General features: G+C 35.7%; 1 protein-coding gene and 1 long non-coding RNA gene across 4 annotated transcripts in view; both read right to left on the minus strand.

The window, feature by feature from the left end:
- SLC25A21 (solute carrier family 25 member 21) overlaps positions 1 to 26,302 on the minus strand; it is a 444,650-nt gene that overhangs the window by 368,133 nt on the left and 50,215 nt on the right. The window lies entirely within an intron of this gene.
- The window catches only part of LOC116737729, a 47,437-nt gene continuing 25,184 nt past the window's right edge, over positions 4,050 to 26,302 (minus strand). Inside the window, exons 5-9 of one of the 2 annotated variants that reach the window (XR_004343805.1) lie at positions 23,133 to 23,235; positions 20,825 to 20,900; positions 16,224 to 16,285; positions 4,539 to 4,621; positions 4,050 to 4,094 (exon numbers count right to left, since the gene is read on the minus strand). This is a non-coding gene — a long non-coding RNA (uncharacterized LOC116737729). Of the gene's footprint in view, positions 4,095 to 4,538; positions 4,622 to 12,793; positions 12,831 to 16,223; positions 16,286 to 20,824; positions 20,901 to 23,132; positions 23,236 to 26,302 lie in introns of those variants that run through there. The other variant, XR_004343806.1, reaches the window with a different exon arrangement.

Here is a 26,302-nt window from a genome sequence, read left to right on the forward strand (position 1 = left end):
ATCAAGAAAATGAAAAGACAACACACAGAATGTGAGAAAATATTTGCAAATCATATGTCTGATAATAGATTTGTATCTGGAATATATAAAGAATTCTTACAACTCAATAATAAAATGACAAATAAGGCAATTAAAAATGGGCAAAGAAACATAAAAATGGCCAATAAGAAAATGAAATATGCTCAACGCCATTAGCTATCAAGGAAATACAAATCAAAATCACAATAAACTACCACTTCACACCCACCAGGATGAACAGAATCAAACTGTTAGATAGTAACAAGTGTTGGCAAGAACATGGGCAAATTAGAAGGCTTATACTTTGCTGATTGGGATGTAAATGATGCAGACACTCTGGACAACAGTCTGGCAGTTCCTCAAAAGATTTTAACATGGAGTTACCACATGGCGTAAGCATACTCCTAGGTATATACCCACCAAAATATAAACATATGCTCATATAAAAAGTTGTACATGAATGTTCATAATGGCATTATTCCTAATAGCAAAACTATGGAAACAATCCAAATGTTCATCAAGTGATGAATGGATAAATAAAATATGGTGTATCCATATAATGGAATTATATTTGGCAATAAAAAGAAGTAATGATACATGCTGCAACATGGAAAAACATTAAGAACATGATGCTAAGTGAGAGAAGCTGATCACAAATGAGATCATATACATGATTTCATTTATATGAAATGTCCAAAATCAGCAATTCCTTAGACCCAGAAGGTGAATTAGTGGTTTCCTAAGACCAGGGGAAGAATATGGGGTTTCTCTTCTGAAGTGATGAAATGTTCTAAAATTGACTGTGATGATAATTGCACAACTCTATATGTATACTAAAACCCATTGGATTATACAGCTTAATTAGGTGAATTGTGTGGTACATGCATTTCAATAAAGCTGCCCCCCCCCAAAAAAAGGATTTAAAATGGTGAAACATGGTGCAAACTGCACTATGTAGGGATATTATTTTTCCTTTTTTATAAAAAAAATGATGTAATTAAAAATACTAATCCATTACTTTTTACCCTTTTTTTTGGTACAGTAATGTTTATTTTTTAGATTAATTTTGTTACTAGGATGATAATACATGAAATTGAGTGACTTTTTTTCATTGTGTCTTTTTCTGGCCATCATTGTATCCTTTGCATTGCATGATCATTATTAAAAATAATTTTTGTCTAGGGGCTCCTGGGTGGCTCAGTCAGTTAAGTGTCCAACTCTTGGTTTCGGCTCACGTCATGATCTCATGGTTTGTGAGTTCAAGCCCGACATCAGGCTCTGCGATGACAATGCGGAGCCCACTTGGGATTCTCTCTCTCTCCTTCTCTCTCTCTCTGCCCCTCACCCCCTCCAAAATAAATAAATAAACTTTAAAAAAATAATTTTGTCTGGGGGGGGGAACGTTAAAAATTTATTTATCCAAGATGACAAATATACTAGAAATACCACTGTTGCTCAATATTAGCTAGATTTTTGATCAAATGTCAGCATCACAAAGAAGTTTTCCCTAACCACTCTATTTAAAATAGACACCACTCCATGTCCCCAAAGACATCACTTTCTATCCCCTTACTCAGCTTTAGTTTCTTCATAACTCTTATGATATCTGATTTCATATTATTTGCCGGTTTACTCCTGTCTCTGTCAGTAGAATGTTAGTTCATTTAAGGGTTGTCTGTCTTCCTCAGTCCTGTATCCTCAATGCATCGTACATATTCACTCAATTTTTAGTGAATAAAAAAATCACAAAAAGTATATCTACTGCTTAAATTTCTTCACATAAAAGATTAAAAAGATGATTTTATCTTTGTGCACTCTTCTCATCAGAGTATTTCCTATATGGTTATCATATTCTGCTAGATACTTCAAAGATGTCTGGACATTCAAAATCCCTTTGTCTAGGAGTTTGAAACCTTCCCAAAAATATGTATGGCGTTTTATGCATCTGCATTATCTTCAGGGAGGTTTGTGAGCTATAATTCATTCAACTTTGCAATGTCTCTGTCTTTAACATTACCAAAAAAACCCATAATTTTTAAAGGTTAATCATCTTAGATTATTCCAGAATTCATTACTCCAGTCTAGTGATAAAAAAACAGCCTCTTTCATTGAACCTAGATATTGCTGTATTTTTTAAACAGATTTTTAAAACATTTACTTCTGAAAACTTGGCAAATTTTTATAGAAACTACTTCTTGGAAACTAGGTATTTTTCTATGGTTGTTCCTTTATCTCCTTTTAAAAATAATCATTGTATTTTTAAAACAAAACAGAACTCTGTTATAATATGGTTCAATATTACAACTGTTTTAAGTAGGCCACAGGTCAAATACTGTTCCTCCCAAAATGTGACAACCACACATGGTATAACTTGACCACCGTTAGTCTATAAACCTTTTTTTAGTCATGCGCTCGGATATGAAAGTTAAGGGGAAAAAAAACTATTTCTATGTGTATAGGTATGTTAACATAATATTCCTTCTAGTAAAAGCTTCTAAACATAATGAAATAGTCTTTGGAATACTGTTCAAAAAAGTCTTTTGAATAATAAATTTGGTGCATTTAGATGTTTGTGTATAGATCCTCAAGTACTTAACCAAACCAAATCCTGCATTATAGAACGGTTGCTTGCTTTGAATCTGGAGTCACAATGCCTATGCTTAAATCCCCAACCTACCATTTACTAGCTGCATGACTCTGGCCAAATGATTTATCCTCTCTATACCTCAGTTTTACAACCTTTAAAGTGAAGATAATCATAGTACCCACAACATGGGGTTGTGATGATTACATAAGTTAATACATGTAGAGTATTTAGAATAGGGCTTGTTACATAGGACACGATCAAAAAGTGCTGGCCATTGTTCTTAGGTTGAAATGGAAAAGAGCTTAAAATTAAATCTTTAGTTAACACTAATGCATCAATTAAAAATAAAAAAGACACCATTTCTTACATTTTAATATAAAATTAGTAGGAAGACTTTATTTTAGCTTCGGGCTTTCTGAGCACAATTACATTTTATTTGTGCAACTAAAGTAATGGTTTTCTGAAATGAAAATTTATGCAGAAGCCTAAAAGATGCAAGATTATTTTCTTATACTGTTGCAGCTTAGTAGAAAAAAGCATCCATGGCCCTCCTGCTAAGTTTAGACTAGACGCTTTTCTTAAACAGTCACATATTTCTTCATTAAACTGTTTTTTAATGGCCCTTTTGATGACTGCCAGTTTCCTCCACAATAAAAGAAGTTTTGACCTGTGAATTCATTTTTTTAATCTAGTAATAACTTTGAATACATTAACTGAGCATCGTGGACCAAATAAGGAGCCAATTAGTTGTATTTTCCATCATCTGAATGAAATACGAATGAATCAACTTCATCACTAAACTTAAAAGGCTGTCTTCATTGGCAAAGAAGTCTAAATATTGTTCTGCTAACTCAAGTTCCTTTTAGAGAATAAGGAAAGTTGAATTATCTGTGACCTGAAACAACTGAGTTTCATTTTCCCTTTCCCCACTCTGCGAAGGCAAGTCAAGCGATCTAGTACCGTTCTACAGTAGCACTCCCCATAAAATTGCTGTAAGAACTCATTACTTAGTCCACTGCCTATAAATTATGACCCTGTACAGCATTCATTTTCATAAACAGACACTGTTTATTTTTCCCTCATCATTCATTCTTTATTTCCCTTTCCTATTCATTTAGATATTGGGATGATGTGATGAACGCATCTACTCATCAAGCTACCATCTTTGGTAAATAGACCTCACAGATAATCAACTCATCAACTAGTTAGGACGAGTCCGAAAAGAGACAACCATGAGTGAGTCTGTAATCTTAGTGCAAACACTCTGCAACCATATTTGCTTTCTATAAAAGCACATCCTTTCCCTTCAAACATTTAGTTTTTGTGGATAGCAACTAAGAATATTTCAAAAGACACACACATCAAACACAACATCAACATTCTGTGCCCCTTTAGGTAGTGGGAGAGGCACACTGCGCTAAACAGGAAATACAGTTCGTCTCACCAACGCATATTGGATCCTCATTTTCAGCATTCTCATGTGCACTTTCTTTGGGGTTTCAAAAGAGAAAGTGAAATATCAGTTTTCACTTTAAATGGGTCACCACAGCTTTGGAGATTTTCTTATTACAAAATTAACAACACAATTAGGATTTCTGATTATTCACAATTGAATGTTTAAATGCACTTATTAATGCATTTTTTTCTTTTGAATATGTATCTGTAGATTCAGATGGTCTGTCATTTTCTTAATTATTTGCTTACATTGTTGCTCAAGTATAATACATACGAGGTCCAAATTTTAAATACCTTGACTTGAAAATATTTCTATAGCTGTTGTTTTTTATAGAATTCACTTTTTAAAAAAAGCTTAGGAAAAATGCAGCTAATGATATAAAAGGTAAAGATAATTAAACCCTTTAATGTTTAAAAGCAATTAATTAACTGGGCAGCTAACTAGAGAGAGTACAAAAATCTTATTTTTAATACTCACGGGTTCTATTGTGAATATTTTTTCTGTTGCAAACTTTTCTGTCAGGCAAAGTCTCCAAGTTGGGAATGGGCCCTGTCAAGTCTCTGAAATTCGATTGTTCAAAAATCTTAATTATAAGAAAGTAAACAAAGAACGGGTTGAAGTTGTGCAGAGTTCTAATGAGCTAATGTAACAAAACTTGAGCAAAGTCAACCCTCTTCAAAGCCAGCAGGCTCGGCTCTGACAGTCATCCATCAAACTGAAGGTCTCCTTAATAAATGCCAATTATAGCGCATATATGTACAAATGTGGCAAGCATAAGCCATAGGATCATTTCCTTCCGAGAAAACTAGTGACCAAGAAAACACCCAGGCAGTGTAAGCAACCAGCCCACCCGATGGTAAGGTTTGCTCCTGATTGGAATACTAACCAGCATTATTTCTCTCTTTAGAAAAGTTCAGAACCACACAGAATTTTGTTTGGGGTTATACAAATTCCTTCACAATTTGTATAGAAGTCTAACATAACTTTTTAAAAGCCATGACATGCCCATAATGTATACAGAGTCTCCGACTTCCGCCGTAAGCGAGGCTTTTTCCTAACTTAATCATACTCAAATTTCACCCCTTTTAAAGATCCTGATTCAAAAATGTTCACTCATTCTCCACAGTCCACAAATTTATACCATCTCTTCCTGTGGTATTTTATGTGCATAAATTAAAAAAGAATGGCCTGCAATGAGGATTAAAAGGTTGGAAAAAAATCATAGACTTTCTAAATTTAGTTTCATTTTTCTTATTTTATCTGTCAAAATATGTGTGCTAACAAAACATATATATTTTCCTACATTCTTATAAAATAATCCATTTATGTTAACTTTATTACCTAGAGGAAATGCTGGATCAACTCGGATAGGAAGTTACATCGTAGGCTTAGTATCATATCACTATGTAACTCAGCATATATGAGAAATAAATATGTGAGAACTCTAGAGAAATAACTAAAATATGCCCTCACTGGTACACTAGCTCTTGCTGTGGAATGCGCACCATTATATGATTTCCAACTTTCAAAAATGTTTCTCTGCTGCCTTTTTCATTAGCTGGCCAGGCACTTGAGCCCATTCTCAAACAGGTTTCTTAGAGACATTTGATGACATCAGAGGGAGGGGAGGGAACTTTCTTAAAGAGTATGGACACAGATCTTTTGTCTAGAAAGCACAGACCCAAATTTTATACTACAGCATTATTTTAATAGAGATAGATGGGATTTCAAAAAGAAGTGCTATTATCCTCCTATGATGACAGAGATAATTAATGGAATAAATGAAAACGTTCATGTTTGATATTTTTATGCAAATAGATTAGAATAGTCTGCATTAGCCCCAAGTTGATGTCTTATTTAATTGCCCTTTAAAGTGACATCTTCCATCACACATGCAGACCCGTGCTAAATTCATTTATTTCTATCTTGCCTGAAATTATGATGAATGGTCTGAGCTCCATTCAATTATTTAAAATGTGCAAAGAAACAGAAACAATGAAACTGGCAAAGCCCTCTACATTCTTAGGAACAATTTAGGCTAATTAGCATCAACTTCTCCCCCATTCATCATACCCCTTTAGAAATATAAACAAACTGTCAGCTCTAACCTAACAAACAGATCACTGAGCTACTTAACACAAATTATTCTTACATGAAAAGCTCCTTCTCAGGCAATATTCTCCTTTAGGGCATCTGGGAAGCTGAGCTATCAAAATTGAAGACATATGTTCCAGTCAAACTCAACTCCCGGATTGTAAAGATCGCTGTTGTGACAGTTTTCAGTCAGCATACTTGCTGCTGGCAACCCAGCCCCAGTCCCAGCGAAACAAAAATCAAATGGAATGATGCAAGCAGAGCCCTAGATGCAGAAGAACACCTCCCCACACTACCCATCTCAATTCTTATGATGTCCTGTTGCAGCTCAAAGTTTTGCTACATTTGGTTTGGGGGCAATAGGGAGAGAGGAAAGTAACAAACGTGGTCTTTCAGTGGATTTCATCATGCATTATTTTTCATTATGTCCTATGAGGCTGAAGCTATATTCAGTTGAAACCTAGAAATCGTTGCCTATCATTTCTGAGATGGCAGAGAGGACATAGCTGGAAGGGTCCAGATGGAGAGAAATGTAGTTTGCAGATAGATTGGGTATGGCTCCCCAAATAGATTTAAAAACTCTGAATTCTTTCCTTTTAACTAACAGGAATATAGAAAGTACTTATCCCTTTACATACTAGAACTCTGTGGTTAAATCCCTGCCTGGATCTGGACCAAGCTAATCTTTTCTTCATTTGCTTCAATGCAGTTGCAGATATATAGTTTATTCTTATTATTTGCAGTAGTTATGTAATTATATTCCATAAATTCACTATGAACACTGAATGAGTGAATACTGAACCCACTGCTCCTAGAGGAAATACAAGGTTAAGTTCCTGCAAGACTCTGGTCACAATCTTTTCATCAACCAGTCGATATATAACCTATTTTACAGGCTATTTCTGTTTACAGACATCATATTTAATATATATCGTTGATTTATTAATACTGAACTCACCACCACCAACATTATAACTCATGCCAAACGAAGCTTATCTAACACATGTATTTTCTCATAAGGCATATGACAGCCTTCTTGCATTTAGTAACACTGGACAGCACTTCAGCACTATGCTTGGGGGCCATTAACAATGAAATCACCAACAAAAAAGCACAAAAATGTGGAAAATATACACTAAATAGACCATGAAAGGGACACTTCCTTACAGTATGAGAGCTGAAACACAAAGGCAGAGCATCATCTTGTTCGACCTCAGTGGATCTCAGGGCTTCAGATGACTCAAATTTTTCACCACTCTGCACATGTCCGTGAATACCATGAAAGCACCATGAGTATTGATTTTGAGGTTACAAATAAATTTTAGCAAGAAGACAAATTCACAAATACTAAATCTGCAAATAACAAGGATCAACAGTTGATCAACTGTATGTAACAAGGATCAAATTTATACATATTTTCTCCCTTCAGATTTCCCACTGAAGATCTTTGAGGTTTTTTTCTCTGTAAGCAAAGGTCACAGACTGAAAGTAGAGTAAAGCCTTCACAGGTTAACTGATAAAGTGGGTGGCCACAAACCTCCTAGTGACATGGTAAGCCACAAAGCCCTTCAAATATGTCTGTTTTTTAGCATCCCAGGAACATGAACATTGATGGCACTTATAACTACTGCAGTAATAGCATCAACCCATAGCCATCCTATATGGTACTAAGTACTGTGTCTCTACCTTTTTTTTTAAGTTTATTTATTTATTTTGAGAGAGAGAGAGAGAGAGAGAGAGCACATGTGAGCTGGGGAGAGGCAGAGAGAGAGAGAGAATCCCAAGCAGGCTCTGCACTGTCAGTATGGGGCTTGATCGCATCAACTGTGAGATCAAGACCTGAGATGAAGTCAGACACTTAACCAACTGAGCCACTCAGGCATCCCTACTGTGTCTCTACCTTATTATAGCACTTGAATTACTGTTATTTGCTGTACTGGACAGTTGCTATTGCTAGCATCCATCTCCATGCTTCTCCTCCCTACCTAGGTCTCTAGGTCTCAGATTTCCCACACAGGCTGTTTTTGTAGGGTTGTCTTGAGGAGTAAGCTCTTGGCCTTTAAGCCAATTAGTGGATGGTGTCTCCTTAGCCACAGTGACTTCTTTAGGGATGAGTACATGACTCATTTTGGGTTAATGACACACAAGGAGATATTTGCTTAGCACATGTAGTAAAAATGGCTTGTCTCTGTGTCAGCCATGTTAAGAATCAGTCTCAGGATAAAGCAGGCACTGTGGAAAGGAGAGCAGAGAAATGTAAAGTATATGAGTCCCTCGTGATAGTATTGAGCCACTAGGAAAAGTCTCATATTTATCCCCCCCGATTTTAAAAAGTTCTCAATTCAATAACTCATAAATACCCTTCATTGTTTAAGGCAACTTAAGTAAGATTATGTTTTTCTTGTATGCAAGAGAATCCTGAATAAGAGAAGCCTGTATGCTAGTTTTTACCCTTTTGCTCCTAATACAAACACACACACACACACACACATACACACACACGCTAAGTATCTGAATTCTCTTTTGCTCATCTTTTTACATGCTCTTTACTTTCTGACATTCATGACTAATAACAATAGTCATTGATAAATATATCAAACTTAATTAGTAGAATGGAGAATACCTTCCATGGATATAATCATAAACAGTATAACCATGTTTAACCACAGAATAGTTAACCAAATGGCTGCTATTATATTGCTACTTGCCCATGAGAACAATGTTCTTGCTATGATTACCTTAAATATAAAGTGATTCATTTTCAATTATACACATCTGTATTATAGAAGATTAAAACATTAATATAACCCATCAAGAATCTTTTTTTTTTAACTTATCCAGTAAAATTATAAAGATAACATGATCTTATCTCCAGCCCACTCCCCAAAGTAGAAAAACTTTGGAATACTTTTTCTACAGGACTCCTAATTCCAGTATCTCTGAATTAGGATAAAATGAATAGAGCTGAATGTTACCCATGCTTATTCATAAATGTAAAATAATATGCCACCTTTTAAAGTTTCTGCCCAGCCTTTTCTTTCTCTATGGGTGGTTTTAACAGCCATGGTTATTTGTGGATGCAAAACTGTGTGTATAATAAATTGCAACTGCGACTGACTAACCTCAGAACGAGTGACAAGTAACTAATTACTCCCACAGGTGGCCAACTGCTTTGGCAATTAGCCCATTGTGGGCAAAATTCATTGCGTGTAAGAAAGAGGCTTCCTTTTCAAAATATCCACTCCTCCTTTTTGGAGGATGAATGGAGGGGGGAGGAGTTACAGGGAAAGGGGGATGGGGGAGGTGAATGGGATAACAAGTAGATGGAAAAATTAATGGTTTCTTCAATAAACAAGCCATATAATCTGAAGTTTTCTTCCAAGGTGGAAGAAAAATTTTCTTCCCAACCACCTCCTACCAAAAACCCTCAGTAATAATCTTCAAGAGAGTTCAGACCATCTAGCTAAACATTTCAAATAATTCTAAGATCATCTGCCATGAACAAATATTTTCTCTCTAGTTTATCATATATCTCAGAAATCTTTGAGTGATACATGAACTATTTTGGAGACTATCCTAACCCATTCTTCATAACAGATAGCAAATAGCATAACAGAGTTGTGTCTAAATGTACATTTTTCAGTTATTTATTATTATACTATTTCATTAGCTTCCTACTAAAATGTTTCTAGGTACTAGATAACATTCCTACATCACAGCAATGTGGTCAAGTGTAGAATTTACATTTTAAAAATTTCTTTCCAAAACAGACTTTAATTGAGAATTAGGCATTAAAGTGTCCATACAATCCAAGGCAATCCACATATTCAATGTAATTCCTGTCAAATTTCCAATGGCATTTTTTAAAGAAATAGAAAAATCAATCCTAAAATTCATATGGGGCCAGAAAAGACCCCGAGAAGCCAAAGCAATTTTGAGCAAAAGTACAAAGCTGGAGGCATTACACTGCCTGATTTTAAAATATACTACAAAGCTGCAGTGATTAAAACAGTATGGCACTGGTATAAAAACAGACATGTACACCAATGGAACAAAATACAGAGCCTAGAAATAAATCTACACATTTATAGTCACATGATCTTTGACAAAAGTGTCAAGAACACACAAAGGAGAAAGGACAGCCTCTTCAATAAATGGTGTTCAGAAAAGTGGGCAGCCACATACAGAAGGATGAAGTCAGACACTTATCTCACATCACATACAAAAATCAACACAAAATGGACTGGAGACTTAAATGTTAGAGCTGAAATGTAAACCTACTAGAAGAAAATACAGGAGAAATCCTTCTTGACATCGGTCTGGACACTGATTTTTTTAATATGAACCCCAAAGCACAGAAACAAAAGCAAAAATAGACAAATGGGACTATATTAAACTAAAAAACTTCTGCACAGCCAAGAAAACAATCAATTGAGTGAAGAGATTACCCACAGAATGGGAGAAAATATTTGCAAACTATCTTATAAGGGGTTAATATCCAAAATATATAAGGAATTCAATTAACTCAGTAGCAAGAAAATGAATAACCTAATTTTAAAATGGGCAAAAAACCTGAATAGATGTTTCTCAAAAGAAGACATACAGGTATATGCAAAGGTATTCAACATCACTAATCACTGGGGAAATGAAAATCAAAACCACAATGTAAGATACCACTTCACATCCATTAGGATGGCCATTGTTAAAAAGCTAAACCCAAAAATAACAAGTGTTGGCAAGGCTGTGGTGAAATTGGAACCCTTCCATACTGTTGGTGGGAATGTAAAATAGTCCTGCCACTATAGAAAACAGGATGGGGTTCCTCAAATAATTACAAATAGAACTAGTATATGATCCAGCAATCTCACTTCTGGGTAAATATCCAAAGGAAATGAAATCAGCATCTCAAAGAGATAACCGTACTTCCACGTTCATTGAGCATTATTTATTCCAAGATATGGAAACAACCTATGTAGATAATGGATGAATGAAATAAAGAAAATGTGGTGTGTGTGTGTGTGTGTGTGTGTACACAGAGGACATTATGTTAAGTAAAATAAACCAGGTAAAGAAAGACAAATACTGCATGTCCTCACATGTGGTATCCGAAAGAATCAAACTCCTAAAAGCAGAGAGTAGAATGGTGGTTACCAGGGGATGGGGAAAATGGGGAAATGTTGGTCAAAGGGTGCAAAGCTTCAGATATGCAGAATAAACAAGTTCTGGAGATCTAATATACCACATGGAGTAGTTAGTATCATTGTTATTGTGTACTTAAAATTTGCTAAGAGTGTAGATCTTAAGTGCTCTGACACCAAAAAAGGTAATTATGCAAGGTGTGCCTATGTTAATTAGCTTGATTGCGGTAACCATTTCATAAGATATTCATATATCAAAACATTATGTTGGACATCTTAAATACATACAGTTTTTATTTGTCAATTATGTCAAAAAAGTTGGAAGGGAGAAAAAGAATTGGGCAATTTTTCCAAAGACACAAATAGCAGCTCTGCAATCAGTCTCTCTGTTCCCCCAAGTGGGTCTCCTAGAGACTAGTACTACTGCAGCAATCAAACACAAACAGGCACTTTACACACCAGACTTGACAAAAACTGGACTCTTTTTTTTTTAAGTTTATTCATTTATTTTTGAGAGAGAGAGAAAGCAAGGGAGAGGCAGAAAGAGAGAGAAAGAGAATCCTTAGCAGGCTCTGCACTGTCAGTGCAGAGCTCAATGTGGGGCTAGAACTTATGAACCGTGATATCATGACCTGAGCTGAAATCAAGAGTCAGATGCATACCTGACTGGGCCACCCAGGTGCCCCCAAAATTGGACTCTTCATTATCATTCAGCTAAGATAATGCCAGTTAGTATGGAAAAGATGGAAACCTAAATAGTTTTCAGTTTGGCAAGAATGGGGAGACAGAAGCACTGTACTGAGAACAAAAATTAGAGTAAAATGATAGCATTTATCAGAATATATAAACCAAATTTGTTTGATCCATGAATTCTCCTTTAGGGAATTATCCTACGATAAATGAGTTTGTACACAAACACACATACTTACACAAACTGCACACATACACACAAACACAATCACATACAATCACATCCACATCTATACACAGATATACATTCATTCACACACACACACACACACACACACACACACACACACACACACACATCCAGATAAATATACTATATCGTAAGGTGCTTCCTGCAGCATGTTGGTAATAGCAAAAAGAAAAAAAAAGTGGAAACAAGCTAAATATCATCAGTGGCGACTGCTTGAATGAACTATGGTACCTAAGTACAACAAAGTAGAATACTAGTTTTCTTGTTGTACTAAGTACAACAAACTAGAGTCCAGTTTTTTTAAAAAATGAAATAGTTCTACATATGGAAACATATGTCCAAGATGGAATACAAGCTCTATCAGAGCAGAAATTTTCTGTTTGGATCACTGATTTATCCCCAGGGTCTACAACAGTGTTTGCCACATACATACACAACAAATATTATTGAATTGAAATAATTATGTTATTCAGCAAAAACATATTGAAGAAAGGACATGAATAAAAAAGATACCTATGAACAACACCTTTACCCACCATTGAAAATTAGTATCTCAAGTGAGACATTGTGAACATGTGAGCCCCTAGTTGTGATATCCTAGAAGAACACAACATCACTTATGTAGTATTCCACCCAAGCAGGTACAGCCAGTAGCTAATCATGAAGAAACATCAGGCCAACTCAAAATGAGAAACATTCTTTTAAATTCTTCAAAAATGTCAGTGCCATAAATACTGAGGAATACTTGAAGAATTGTTCCAGGGTCCTGATCAACAGGGACCAGTGAGACGTAACAAGAAAGTGCAATACATGATCCTAAACTAGACCTGATCTTAAAGGGGAAAAAAATTCTATGAAGTACATTTTTGGATTAATCTTATAAACACATTGGATCAGTGACAAATTTATTGAAGTTTTATAAAAACTGATGACCGCATTATGCTTATGCACATCCTTAGGAAATACATACCCAAATATTCAGAAGTTGCTATAGAATGAATGATTATGTCCTCCCCAAATTCATATGTTAAATCGTAATGCCCTTTGTGAGGGTATTAGGAGGTGGGGCCTTTAAGAGACAATTTGGTCATGAGGGTAGAGCTCTCATGAATAGGATTAGTACTCTTATAAAGAATCCCAGAGAGCTACCTCAACCCTCCCACCTTGTGAGGACAGAGTGAGGAGCAAGACAGCCATCTATGAACCCTGAAGCAAGCCCTCACCAGGCACTGAATCTACTGGTATTTTGATCCAGAACTTCCCAGCTTCTAGAATTATGAGAATTAAATTTCATTGTTTAAAAGACATCCCGTCCATAGCAGAAGCCTGAATAGACTAAGACAGAAAATAAAAAGCCACAATGTCTACAGTTTAGTCTCAACTGGTTCAAACAAAACTATTATCAATGGATGGATGGATGGATGGATAAACAGATGGGCTGATAAATAGGTAGACAGGTAACAATAGAGAACAAATGATAAAGCAAATGGGGAAAAATGTCAGCAGTGAATTTAGGTAAAAGTTCTTTCTAAAATTATTATAATTTATTTGTAAGTTTGAGTTCTTTTCTAAATAAGAACTTTTGCAATTTCTGGAAGTAAACACCAAAAAATGTTCACAGTATTTACTTCTAGGGAATGGAAATAGAAGGATTCTGGTTGGAGTGGTGGCAGGGTTGTGTGGACAGGAGCAGGGATAAGATGTCTTAGCTTTCATTTAATATCCTTTCATATGGTCATAATTTAACATAAACACATGCTACCTTTGTAACAAGAATGCCTAATTAATTTTAAGGCAGCAGCTTGCAGTCGTAGGAAATGTGTGGCCTTAGCTGAAATCCTGTCAGTGCCCACTTTACTCAGCGTGTGGCCTTAACCAAGTCAAGGAATTTCCTTGAGGGTGACATTAGATGGCCTGGTGTCCAGTCCCAGCTCTGTCACAAACTCACTGGAGAATGGTAAGCAGGTCATTTCACAAACCTGGGCCTCAAGTCTCTTGTCTATAAAATGAAAGAAGACAACCATGATTTCTTTACAAGTCAATTTTTCCAGCAAAAGAAGTTTGGTTTCCCAGGATATTATCTCCTAAAGAGGAAGAGTTCTAAATTTTTTCATTCAGGTGAAGAATGAATTCTTCACTTTTTGGGCTGATGACTATACCTAAACTTCTAATAGGACTTACACTGTTTTTTAAACCTTTGGCGTTGAGGCCACATTGATTTGTAATAACTTGAACTTCACCAAAGCTGGGGCTGAGGGTGGTATGATATCCTTTCCCTGCTCCTTCTACTCCTTACCTTCCTCAGGGAGCATTTCTCAGCCTTTCTCTGTGAGTCTACCTAAAACACTCCTGGGCAAACATCAGAGACTTCCTAACCCGGTAGGGCCCTGTTCTCACATCTCTTTCCCCTTAATGTTTAAACCCGTGCATTGCTGAAAGGAAATTTAATCCATATGCTTCTGACTAATTTACACTTAACACATCAAAATATTCCGTTGTAACAGTCATTTGTTGTCCCAAGAATCCTCTTGAGTCTTGTTAAGACTTTTATTCTTAGCTGTCTCAGTTTAGCAGTTACAAATGGAATTTGAACTCCAGAAGGATAGTTCTTTCTCCTTATTATTCCTCACTCATTTGGTAGACCTTGCCAGGCTTTCTTTTCCTCTACCTTAGGTGAGAAAGTCTTTGTTCTAAGGCGCTTCTTACATTCTTTTAACCACATAATCAGGATGTTAATAATTACTGTTTGCAGGCATCAATGACAGGCTCTGTTATAGGAACTTATATGTTTCTTCTTTAACCTTCCCATTGAGATAAGCATAGTTTTCCATATTCAGAACCCAAAGCTCTGAGAGATTAATTGGCCTAAATTACATAGCTGATAAGAACCTAGGTGTGACTAGCTCCAAACACAGCATTGCATTCTTTCCAAATAAGACTAAAAATAAACAGTGGGTGATGGTCCAACTTCCATAGGTACAGGCTTTGTTATACCCAAAAGAATACAGGAAGCCCTATCCCCTTGCTTCCCTGGCGACCTTTATTCATCCCAGTTCAAACGTCATATCCTCTCTTAAGGTTTCTCTCTTCTTTGGTGTCTTCCATATCCTTCTTCGTCAAATCACACTGTAATATAATCATATTTTTCATGTCTATTTTCCTCTTAGACTATGCATTTCTTGAGTTTAGGGTTATATCTTACTCCTTTTTGTCTTCCCAGAGCCCAACCCAGAATAGATGTCTCTTGAATTGGATATCTCTTACTTAAGATTGAGGTGGAAATGCCATTTATTGATTCATTATTCATTCTAGGTACTGGAGACAGGGCAAGTTAAAACAAGCAGATCACCTTTCCACCCAACACCACTCAGATTGGGGGCCTTCTTCTCCACTCCCTGTTGACTCTATCCGTGTATTCCCTTTGGAGCCCAAATAAGTAAAGTATAACTGTACATTGTAGACAGTATAATACATGTGTCAAGGGAATGGACTCTGTAGTCAGACCATCTGACTTTGAGCAATTTACTTCACCTCCGTTTCTACATGAATCGAATGAGGAAAGTAAAGTACTTATATGACAGGGTGGTTGCAAAACACAATTTATATTATAGACATTACATGTAAACTTAAAACAGTGCCTGAAACACAGAATTCAATAAATACTAGCTATTAGTATAATTCTCCATATCACCTGGCCCATTTGTTCTGCTTTCACTGCTAGCCAATCTAATTGGCCATTATAATAAACTAAGAAATTAAATAAAACAATCTAATATGATTATTTCACAAATACACTTTCCTTGTGAAAGGCTTTTATTGTATATTACAAAGTAATGTGTTCATCCCATGTAAAAATGCATAGACTAAACAGGTGTGAGAATTTTTATACAAAGCAGAATTATTAGTTGACCAGACATACTTTGATATCAGTAATTTCTCCCAACACAGATATACCTCTTTTTTTCAACCTCTAAAACTTCCAAAACTTACACTGTATATTTTTGTTTTTATTTTTCTCCTTTCTTCTTTCTTCTAAGTTGGCTTGTCTGACTCTGTGGGAACAGAGTTGATGAGGCCAAGGACATAAACTCATTCCCTTTGTAAATCAGATTGTTCCCTATTTAATTGCTGCAGAATATACTCTGATTTTTGGCCAATGTTACTAATAAAAACTGTTTATCACAAGAGATGCCAGGGGGTATGTTTTAAAACACTCGGGTACCTATTAAAATGTAATAGCTAGGTAAATGTAAGCTATTCATGTACAAAGACATTTATCATAATGTTATTTTTAATGGATAAAAATTTGAAAAAAGTAAATGTTCAATAATAGGAGAATGGCCTAATAAACTTGATAGTTATGCAATGGATTTTACATTATAATAATTTTAAAAAAACAGAATACAGAAATGCACTTAATTATGTTAAATTATGCATTTAAATTTTTTATACAAACATCCACATATGTATAGAAATAGCAAAAGAAGACAATGTGCTAAAATGTTAACAGTGCTTATATCTGAGTAATGAAATGACCTATGACTGATTTTTATTTTCTTCTTTATCATCAATAGTATTTGACTTTTGACTTTTGACTTTATTGACTGTGTTAAATGCTTTTTCTGAATTTCCTCACATTTTGGTTTCCTCATTTGTAAAATAAGGACAATGAAAATATCTGTTTCACAAACATAATAATGTATCAGTTGAGATAACAGATATAAAAATTGAAAAATTTTAATGTACTGTTTAAATATTAAATTATTGGGGGGGTACGCCTGGGTGGCTCAGCCAGTTAAGTGTCCGACTTTTGGTTTTGGCTCAGGTCATGATATCGCAGTTTTGTGGGTTTTGTGGGTTTGAGCCATTCCCTCCCAGCTACTGACAGTGCAGAGCCTACTTGGGATTCTCCCTCCCTCCCTCTCTCTCTGTCCCTCCTCCACTTGTGCTATCTCTGTCTCTCTCAAAATAAATAAACTTAAAAAAATTGTTTTAATATTAAATTACTGGAAAACAATATAACTTTATTATATGTATGAATTGTAGAAATTAGGACTAGAAATTTACTTTGTTTTTAAAGTATAAAAAATTGTAATACATGTGTGGCTTTTTCTTCTTGGAATTTGCCCAGTTCTTTAGGATTTCCTGCTCTTTTACCTCCTCTAGCTGGGGCATTGTTGTCAATGGGAAGGCTGGAGAAATATTAAAAAGAGTGGTGGTTAAAGGCAGGAGATGGAAGAGAGATCAAATAAAAAGTTCAGAAGTGTATGTCACCATGTTAGCCAAATAATGGAGAATAAGGCCAAACATTGAAGCATAGGAAAGAGTTAGATTTGGAATCACTCATGCACCAAATAAAACAGATAATGAACCTCTCAGTTTTCTGAACATCAAATCAGCAATGACTTTAGTCAGCGGTGGTCAGACTGAAAAAGTAAAAGCCTAAAGGACTAAAAGTAAGTGAGGTGTCTGATCATGAATACAAAATAGAAGAACAACATGCTGTGGTGGGGCTAAAGGTATGGGCCTTTTTTCTCAGAGTCAAATCACCACAATGCAAACTATGGGGGAATTGCTTTTCTGCATGTTTTCCACCTTGAGACTATGCTTTTTTATTCTATTTTTAGTTTTAAGAAAGAACAAGGCGAGTCGGGGGTCAGTGTGGGAATAAATCAAGCTCTCTATTCCAAAAGGAAAAAACAAAACAAAACAAAACAGATACCCTGAAGTTTTAAGATGAAGAAACCAAGTGATCTCAAGCATAACACAGATTACTTATCATTACAAAAGACACAAAGGTCTACTAGTAGAGTAGAATAGAATTAATAGAATTCCATTAGAAGTCAAAAATTGCTCGACTATTATGATGAAGTCCTATTTCATCACAAGTCCAAAATGCTCCAAGATGGAATTAGCTTGCTAATGCTCTCTTACCATGTAGATGTTAATAGTGCCAGATACTAAAACAACAAGATCATTGTCACTCAATAGCACCAGCACATCATTAGTAATCTCAGACACAGATATTCAAAGTATATCAAAAAGTAGACAATGTCCCAAGAATTGATTCAGGAAATGTGCTCTGGAAATGAAAAGAATGTCCTTAGAAAATAGCTTTTAACTTTTCCTTTTAAAAAGTTGTTATCGGGGTCAATATTCATATTTTTATTTATCAAGTACATATAGTGCCTATTAAGTGCTAGACACTATTCCAAGAATTTTACTCATTCAATACATATAACATCCCTATAATGTAAGTATTATTATTATCATCCCCATTTTACTAAGAAAGAAACTGAAGCAGAGAGGTTAAAGTTCCTGACGTGTGCCCAAGAGCTCACAACTACTGAGTGAGATTTCCAGGATTCATACGAAGTCATTCCCTCTCCTACTACTATTATATGTATTCATATATACTTAGCAAGAATAAAAGGGGAAGTCTGAGAACCACAGAGAAATGGGAATATGTGAGAAGCAGTTGTGGATCCTAGTAAAAGTGACCAACAGGAAACCAACAGGTCTTGGTTTCCCAGGGGCAGTCCAAATTCATACCTATTGTCCCAGTGTAATTACTAACAGTATCCCTTGTCATTGTCAATAGTGTCCAAGTTTGGGCAATAAATTATATGGTCAACCTGTTAGAAAGTCCCTACTCTACCACCAGGGGTGAGGCTCTTAAGCCTTGTTATCCATGAATTTCTCTATTTATAAAATGAGAGTGTTAATTTTTGCTCTCTTTCTGCCTCCCAAGATGACAATACTGTGGCATTATGCAGAAAATATAGATGTAAGATATTTTGAAATATTACAAATGTCTGATAACTGCATAGGGAACTCCCAAATGCTGGGCTCCCATCATGTGCAACACCTGAAGGTGGATGATTTACTTTGTTAATGGACTCATAATGCCTTTTTCATTCTTAGAGAACAAACATTTGTGATAGAAACCTTGGTGTCAGATAGAATACAAACAAATCATTGAGCCATTCTTAACCATCATTACTGAACCAGAAACTATGTCAAGAAACTTGAAAAGAAAGCTTTGCTAATTTCATTATATAATATCCACTTTATGGTTGACTCATTATTTCCACATAAGCAAGAAAAATGAGCAGAATAAAAAGAATAAACTGTTTTGTTATTAAAAAGGAAGTTTAGAACGCTAGTACTGCTAAGTAACATCAGGAAAAAAAAGCAATGGATTCATTTTACAAAAGAAAAAGAGATATTGAGATATCTCAAAATATTGAGATATTGCTGTTATAGCAATGAGTTGAAATTCAAGAAAATCACCTATATATTGAGATTTAAAAAGTGTAAGCTCTATCATGGGGTGTATCTGTGTGTGTGTGTGTGTGTGTGTGTGTGTGTGTGTGTGTGTGAATCTCTTTGTATTCTGGCTTTTTGGTATGAAAATTCATAAAAAGGGGAGAAGGAAGAACATCTAAAATGGGCAAAAGTATTATATCCTTATCTTTTTGTATCTTTCCTCAGTTCTCACTTTTTGTTCCCTGCTTTCCATCCATTCACTCCCTCACACAAATTTCTGACATATCGGCCATTATATCAGTCCATCACTTCCTTTAGTCCTCTTTAGTTTATCATCTCATGAAATGTCTTCATCTCTTTGGTTGAAAATAGGGAAGAGGGGTGCCTGGATGGCTCAGTCAGTTAAGCATCCAACTTCGGCTCAGGTCATGATCTAACGGTTCATGGGTTCAAGCCCAGTTTGTCAGGCTCTGTGCTGACAGCTCTGAGCCTGGAGCCTGATTTGGATTCTGTGTCTCCCTTTCTCTCTGCCCCTCCCCACTCATGTTCTGTCTCTGTCTAAATAAATAAATTAAAACATAAAGAAAAAAAAAAGAAATGAAGGGAAGAAATCTAAGTATGTTCATTGCATTAAATTTTTTTCTTAAAAATTTTCCCTATATGCAAAAGCAAAGTTTGGGTCTTGGTTTCCTCCTCTATAAATCAAGAAATTTCAATCTGTTGATTCCTATGAAATTCACAGCTTTGTAGGTATATCATGTGACGTAAATATATCATGTGACTGAGGAACTGAAGAAATGCTTCAGAATGAGACCAAGAGATCTTGGTGGGGGATGAGTCTATCTTGCCTGGGGGAAAAACATCACCATAACAATGAACTCCACTTCAATTAAGCAATAAACCTCTCATCAAACACAAAAAAGGACCAAGAAAGGAAACAAAGGTGGGAAGACAAGGAGGAAGAAAGGAATGGAGGGAGGGAGGGAGGGTGGGAGGAATAAACCTCTTGGTTTATAAAAACGTGTCAGCTTTGTTGCATTCCCGTAATATCTTGATCTGTTAGTCATTAGAATGTGAAATACAAAGCCAAAATATATAAATGCAATTCCGGCTTTTTCCAAAATCTTTTTATCTTCATCTGTCATAAAGAGCAGTTGTGAAAGTAGATGATGTCATACAGTCAGAGGACCTATGTGCCAGCCTTAGCTCTACCTCTAATTAACTGCCCAAGAATAAGCAAGTCACTTGGCTTTCACAGGCCTGGGTTTTGTTGTCGTTCCTGAGGCATCTCTCAGAATGGGAAATAATGGTAAGGATTATACCTTCAGTTCACAACTTGTTTGCATTATGAAAATGCCATATAGTTGACGAATCCTTTTTTTATAGATGATCTGAAGTCTTTGAGAAAGAAAATAAAAACAGAAACATAAATCATATTTTGTCAGATTTCTCATAGAGGTTTGAAAACTATTTACACTGAATGTCTAAAACCAAAACAGCTTAAATGTATACAATGAAAGTAAACTATTATAATGTTATGAAAATATTTTGAGTATTCTTTATAACATCATAGTATTCCAAGAACCAGAACTTCTGACTTTAAGTTGACCTGTGCTTTCCATGAAGAACGTTTTCATACTTGTGGTAAAAAAAAAAATTGTATAACTCCTGTAAAACAATAGCTTGTGAACACTACATCAGACTTTCTAACCATGCTCTAGGGAATCCAAGAGCTCATTTCCTCTGAACTTCTATTACTTATGTTTTATGTTAAGAGGTTATATTGGGGGCGCCTGGGTGGCGCAGTCGGTTAAGCATCCGACTTCAGCCAGGTCACGATCTCGCGGTCTGTGAGTTCGAGCCCCGCGTCGGGCTCTGGGCTGATGGCTCAGAGCCTGGAGCCTGTTTCCGATTCTGTGTCTCCCTCTCTCTCTGCCCCTCCCCCGTTCATGCTCTGTCTCTCTCTGTCCCAAAATAAATAAACGTTGAAAAAAAAAAAAATTTTAAAAAAAGAGGTTATATTGGTTTGCAAAGGCATTAGTTAGCCAGAAAACTAGTCTCCAGAGAATTTGCTTCATTATTAAATGTAAAATAAGATACTAAATAGCAGGATGAAGGCAACTTTCACATTTACCAAAATTACCTAATAGGCTTACAAGGAACAGGTGAGTATGATGTGATTCTGGAGTATTAAGCACATCCACTTGAAATACACAGGCTCTTCTAAACATGCCAGAATCATCATTTTTTTATTTCTTGGAATCAAAAGCACAGCATGTACACAAACAAATTATGATAAAGATACAAGGAAGGCAGAACTTGCTTGGAGTGAAGAGCTCAGTACAGAAGATGAAGGTGTCACTTGTAACCCATTTCTCTCCAGGCCAGCTTCTGTGCTGAGCCGGGGTCAACTCCATCCACACAAGCTCTGGGCACCATTATTCAGTTATATAAGGGGCCCTGCCATATTGTGCTCAATCATTGTCAGTTAAATCCATGGCAATGAAAATATTTCACTCCCAGACAACTGTTTATCAGTAATTGATATTGATATATAATATTATCAATATAATAATTTATAATATAACATTCGCAATGGAGCAACAGCTTGTTTGAACTAACACCTGTACATATTACTTGATTTTTGAAGAGACTATAAACTGCTGGAGGAACTTGGTTTTCCATTTTTTTGCCAAACCTCACTATATAATTCCAAAAAAGAAAACAACTCATTTTTTTTTAATAACAATGACAAATTTCTGATATAAGAATGCTTTGGAGCTAGTGCACAGAGTAGTGGTGAGATATCCAGCCCAGGGGTGAGGGCTCTGCCTTGATATCTTTGAAAAATCACTTCTCAGCAAGCCTTAGTATTTTCATCTACAAATTAAGGAAGCTAGGTTCAATGGAAGGCTTCTAAACTTTTGTTAGGATAAGAACGCTTTTTGCCAACAAATCTTACTAATGAACCCTACCTGTTAAAATGATAAGAGTGAACCTGCTTTCTGTCGGAAAAGAGGGTAGAAAATCTAAGCTTCATCAATCACTTTCCTGTCTACTCTCCCCAATTCAGACTGCAAACCATGAAGCTTTAGAATCTCTAAGGTCCTTTCTATGACTCCATGTGCATGACAAAGACAATAAATAAAGCAGATGTTGGTTTCTAAAAACTGATAGTGAACTGTCTGAAGGTCTAGAAAAGAGTTTAAGAGAAAGATTGAGAAGAAACAAAATGATGGCCATCTCTAAGTGATTCTAGATTCTGGCTACTGGAGGCCTTTCTTAGAGAACACCTTTTCTCTTAACTATCACTCATCTCTGGTTTGAAATGTCAAGGCAGGGGTGCCTGGCTAGCTCAGTTGCTTAAGCATCCAACTCTTAATTTTGGCTTAGGTCATGATCTCACCATTGTGAGATCAAGCCCCATGTTGGGTGCCACGCAGAGCATGGAAGCTGCTTGGGAGTCTCTCTCTCCCTCTCTGCCCCTCTCCCACTTGCACGTGTGCACATGGTCTCTCTTTCTCTCAAAATAAATAAATAATGTAAAAAAAGAAAGAAAAGCCAAAGGAGTCAAATTTTAGAGTCTATTAGAAAGAATAATTTTATTTTAATGAATGTCCGATCTCTTACCTGTATCAGTTCACTCTCCTCAAAGACAGCCAAATTATGTTGAAAGTATAGGTTGCCTCCTGAACATTTTCTCTTGTACATAATAATTCTCTGTCAAACATCCCTTAAAGAAACGAATTACAATCTATTCAAAGATGAAATCCAAAATAAAACAAAATTAAGTCTGTTATTATGAGGCAGTTTGAGATAATACTAAGCTGAATTTACAAAGCAAATTGCTACTATTTTGCATTCAGGAAAGATTTTTCTAATGGAAAACCTGAATGTTTGATGAGCTGGAAATTTGAAACAAATTTGAGGACAAATACTGAGATAGAAAAAAAAATTTGTTTATTCTTTCATTTAACATGTTTCTATATCCTTCCTTCCTTTCTTTATTCTCCCCTCTTTCTCTCTCCTTCTTCCTCTTTCTCTCTTTCTCTCTCTCTCTCTCTCTGCTTCCCTTCCTCTCTATCTCCTTTAATTATATTTTACCTTGTTCCAAAAAGGATTAAAAGTGATGGGGGCAATATATTTCACAGAATAAAAAAGTTAACCTATAGTTTGCAGGCCCAAAGAAAGACCACAGGCTCCTCTGTAAGGCATAGGCCACTGTGAACACTGGGTATTTAGACTGAATATTAGCATTGCCATGACTATAAGTACACAGTAAGAGAGAGGAGGCAATAAGCAAAGAAGAGTAAAACTAAAGAAAGAGAGAAGAGAAAAGGGGAGAAGAAATAAGGAAAATCATAAATTTGAATTAGAGATCAAAACTGTCAGAGACTACTTTGGCAGAGACCAATAATTGTCCTCCCGGTGTTCGTTCTCCTCTTTCTTCCTTTTGGTAATAGAACACCCCACCATTACCACTTACTTTTAGCTGGACACATAATTGCTCATCCCCAGCTATACTTCCCAGAATCTTCTGCAACTAGGCATGGCCATATGACTAAGTTTCAGCGAAAGGAAGTGATGTAAGGAATTTCAGGTAATTTCTTTATTAAGGAAGTTGCTTCCCCTCCCGACTTAGACCACTCCACCACCAATTCAGGCTGAAATGAGCATACAGTGGTGATAATCCAGATTTTACTATGTAGATGGGGACCACACTGTAGGGAAACCAGAGGAAAATAGAAATAACCTATTCCTTGATCTTATGGAACAGACACTCTGGTTTGCCCTCCTTCTTTTTGGAGTTAGTGTATTTTAGGGTCTTTTTATTATAGCAGCTTAGATTGTATTCTAATTAACATAAGCTCCTTTACCTTTATCAATGATTAAAAAATGGAAACAGTAATATAGAGATAGATGCAAAGAGACAACACCCAAAAAGTGCTTCTGCCTTGATGTTATGAGGGTTAAAATCCTCAGCTCGGTTCTTAAAGTGTCAAATCCACTAAGAAAGATTCATAGAGTGATTCTGAGGGTTTCCACAGACACTTCGGATAGGTCAGATTTCAACAGGCCAAAAGAAATTTCATCAGAAGGTTGAAATCATTCACCATACTCATGTTAGCTATGGCTGTCTACTAGTTTCCAAGTATATGAAGCTTAAAAATACACCTTTTTTTTTTCCTATCACACAAACATCTCTACGTTGCCATTTCATTTACAGGGATGGATTTGGGGTATAACCGATCAATAATTTTTGGTCTCTTCACTCTAATTCCATCCTCATGGCAATAAAATACAGAGTAATAGAGTGGATTACAAAGATTGTGTACACAAATGGGGCAAGCACGGACACAGTACACTGCATATACGTAGGCAAAACCCACTTACATTTTATTTTATCATTGAGATTGCCTTATTTCCTCAGAGTCTTTTCTCTAGTTATTTGGAGAATATCATACACTGTGAATTATTAAAACTTACACTTTGAAATAATAATGCTAAATTCTCCTCCATTCTATATATTTTATACCTGTTTGTATATTTGCTACTAAGATATTTGAAAGCTAGTTTTGAGTCCAACATGAAACAGTATTTATATATATTTTAATAATACGTTTAATTAATAACGTTTAATAATAAACGTTAAAAGTGGTAGGGAAAAGTTGGTTAAAAACAATGATGTAATAAAAATGTTTAGCATATCTTCATTTTCTTTAGACTTTTAATTGTTTGCTTTTCCTCCTACAATATCAAAATAAAACATACAGTTACAATCAATGTGTGATGACAAATGGTCTCAGGGTTGAGTTTGCACTCTTCTAATTATATTGGCATTTGTAAGCTAAAAAGATAGATGTAATCAACCACCCTCAGACAAAAGTAGGATGACTATTCTGGCGAAATGTTCAAACCACATTAAGCCCTAATTTGAAATGATGTTTGAAAGAAAGAAATGCAACGAGGACCAATTTATTTGTACAACAACTAAAAACTGGACTCACTAGACATAGTTAAGAGATGGAAATAATTAAATGTGTTTGTTTTCAAAACAGACCAAGTATATCAGAAACTTAGAAAGTAAAAAAAAAATTAAAAAAAAATTTTAAAACACAATAATTTCACTAGACACTATTATTTGTTGGTGTGCAATACTTATAGCATTTTCTTTGATGGTCCTCTGAGGTTGTTCTAATAAAACATGCTATTTTTAAGAGTTAATGAATTATCTGTTTAACTTCACATCATCAATGTATCATAAAGCCTCATTCTAATTAGCAGCATATGGAAGAAAGTAGCTGTGAGGAAGTGTAGAACAACTTAATGTCATTTTATTGGGGGGAATATTTGTTTCATTTTTGTTTTCCAGAAAAGATGAATCTTGATGCTTCCCTTTTATATTCAAATCAAGTTTCTATGGTATTCTGGTAAAATTATGTCATGTGAGTTCTTTTGGGTATGTGTCTGGACACACTGGGCACTTCAGCTGAAGATAACAATTGTTCTGCCTCCAAAGAGATTAAATAATGACATTTCTATCCAGAATAGTACCCTGCTCCAAAAGCGGGATGGCCAGATACCAGCATATCATCAAGTCTTTGGCTAATATATATACCTTGACTACTCAATCAAGGAGAGTTTCTTCAAGACCAAGTGTCCTAGACCTTATGGAGTCTTCTCCCTTGGGCTATGTCCTGTCAAGCCTGGCTAAAAGAGGTGGTTCTTAGCACACCATAATGAACACAGGTCTAGGAAGGTAGACCCACCAAGGCCCTACTGAAGTTTGCCAAAAACTG

The sequence above is a fragment of the Lynx canadensis genome, chromosome B3 (assembly GCF_007474595.2).
Source record: "Lynx canadensis isolate LIC74 chromosome B3, mLynCan4.pri.v2, whole genome shotgun sequence".
NCBI lineage: Eukaryota > Metazoa > Chordata > Mammalia > Carnivora > Felidae > Lynx > Lynx canadensis.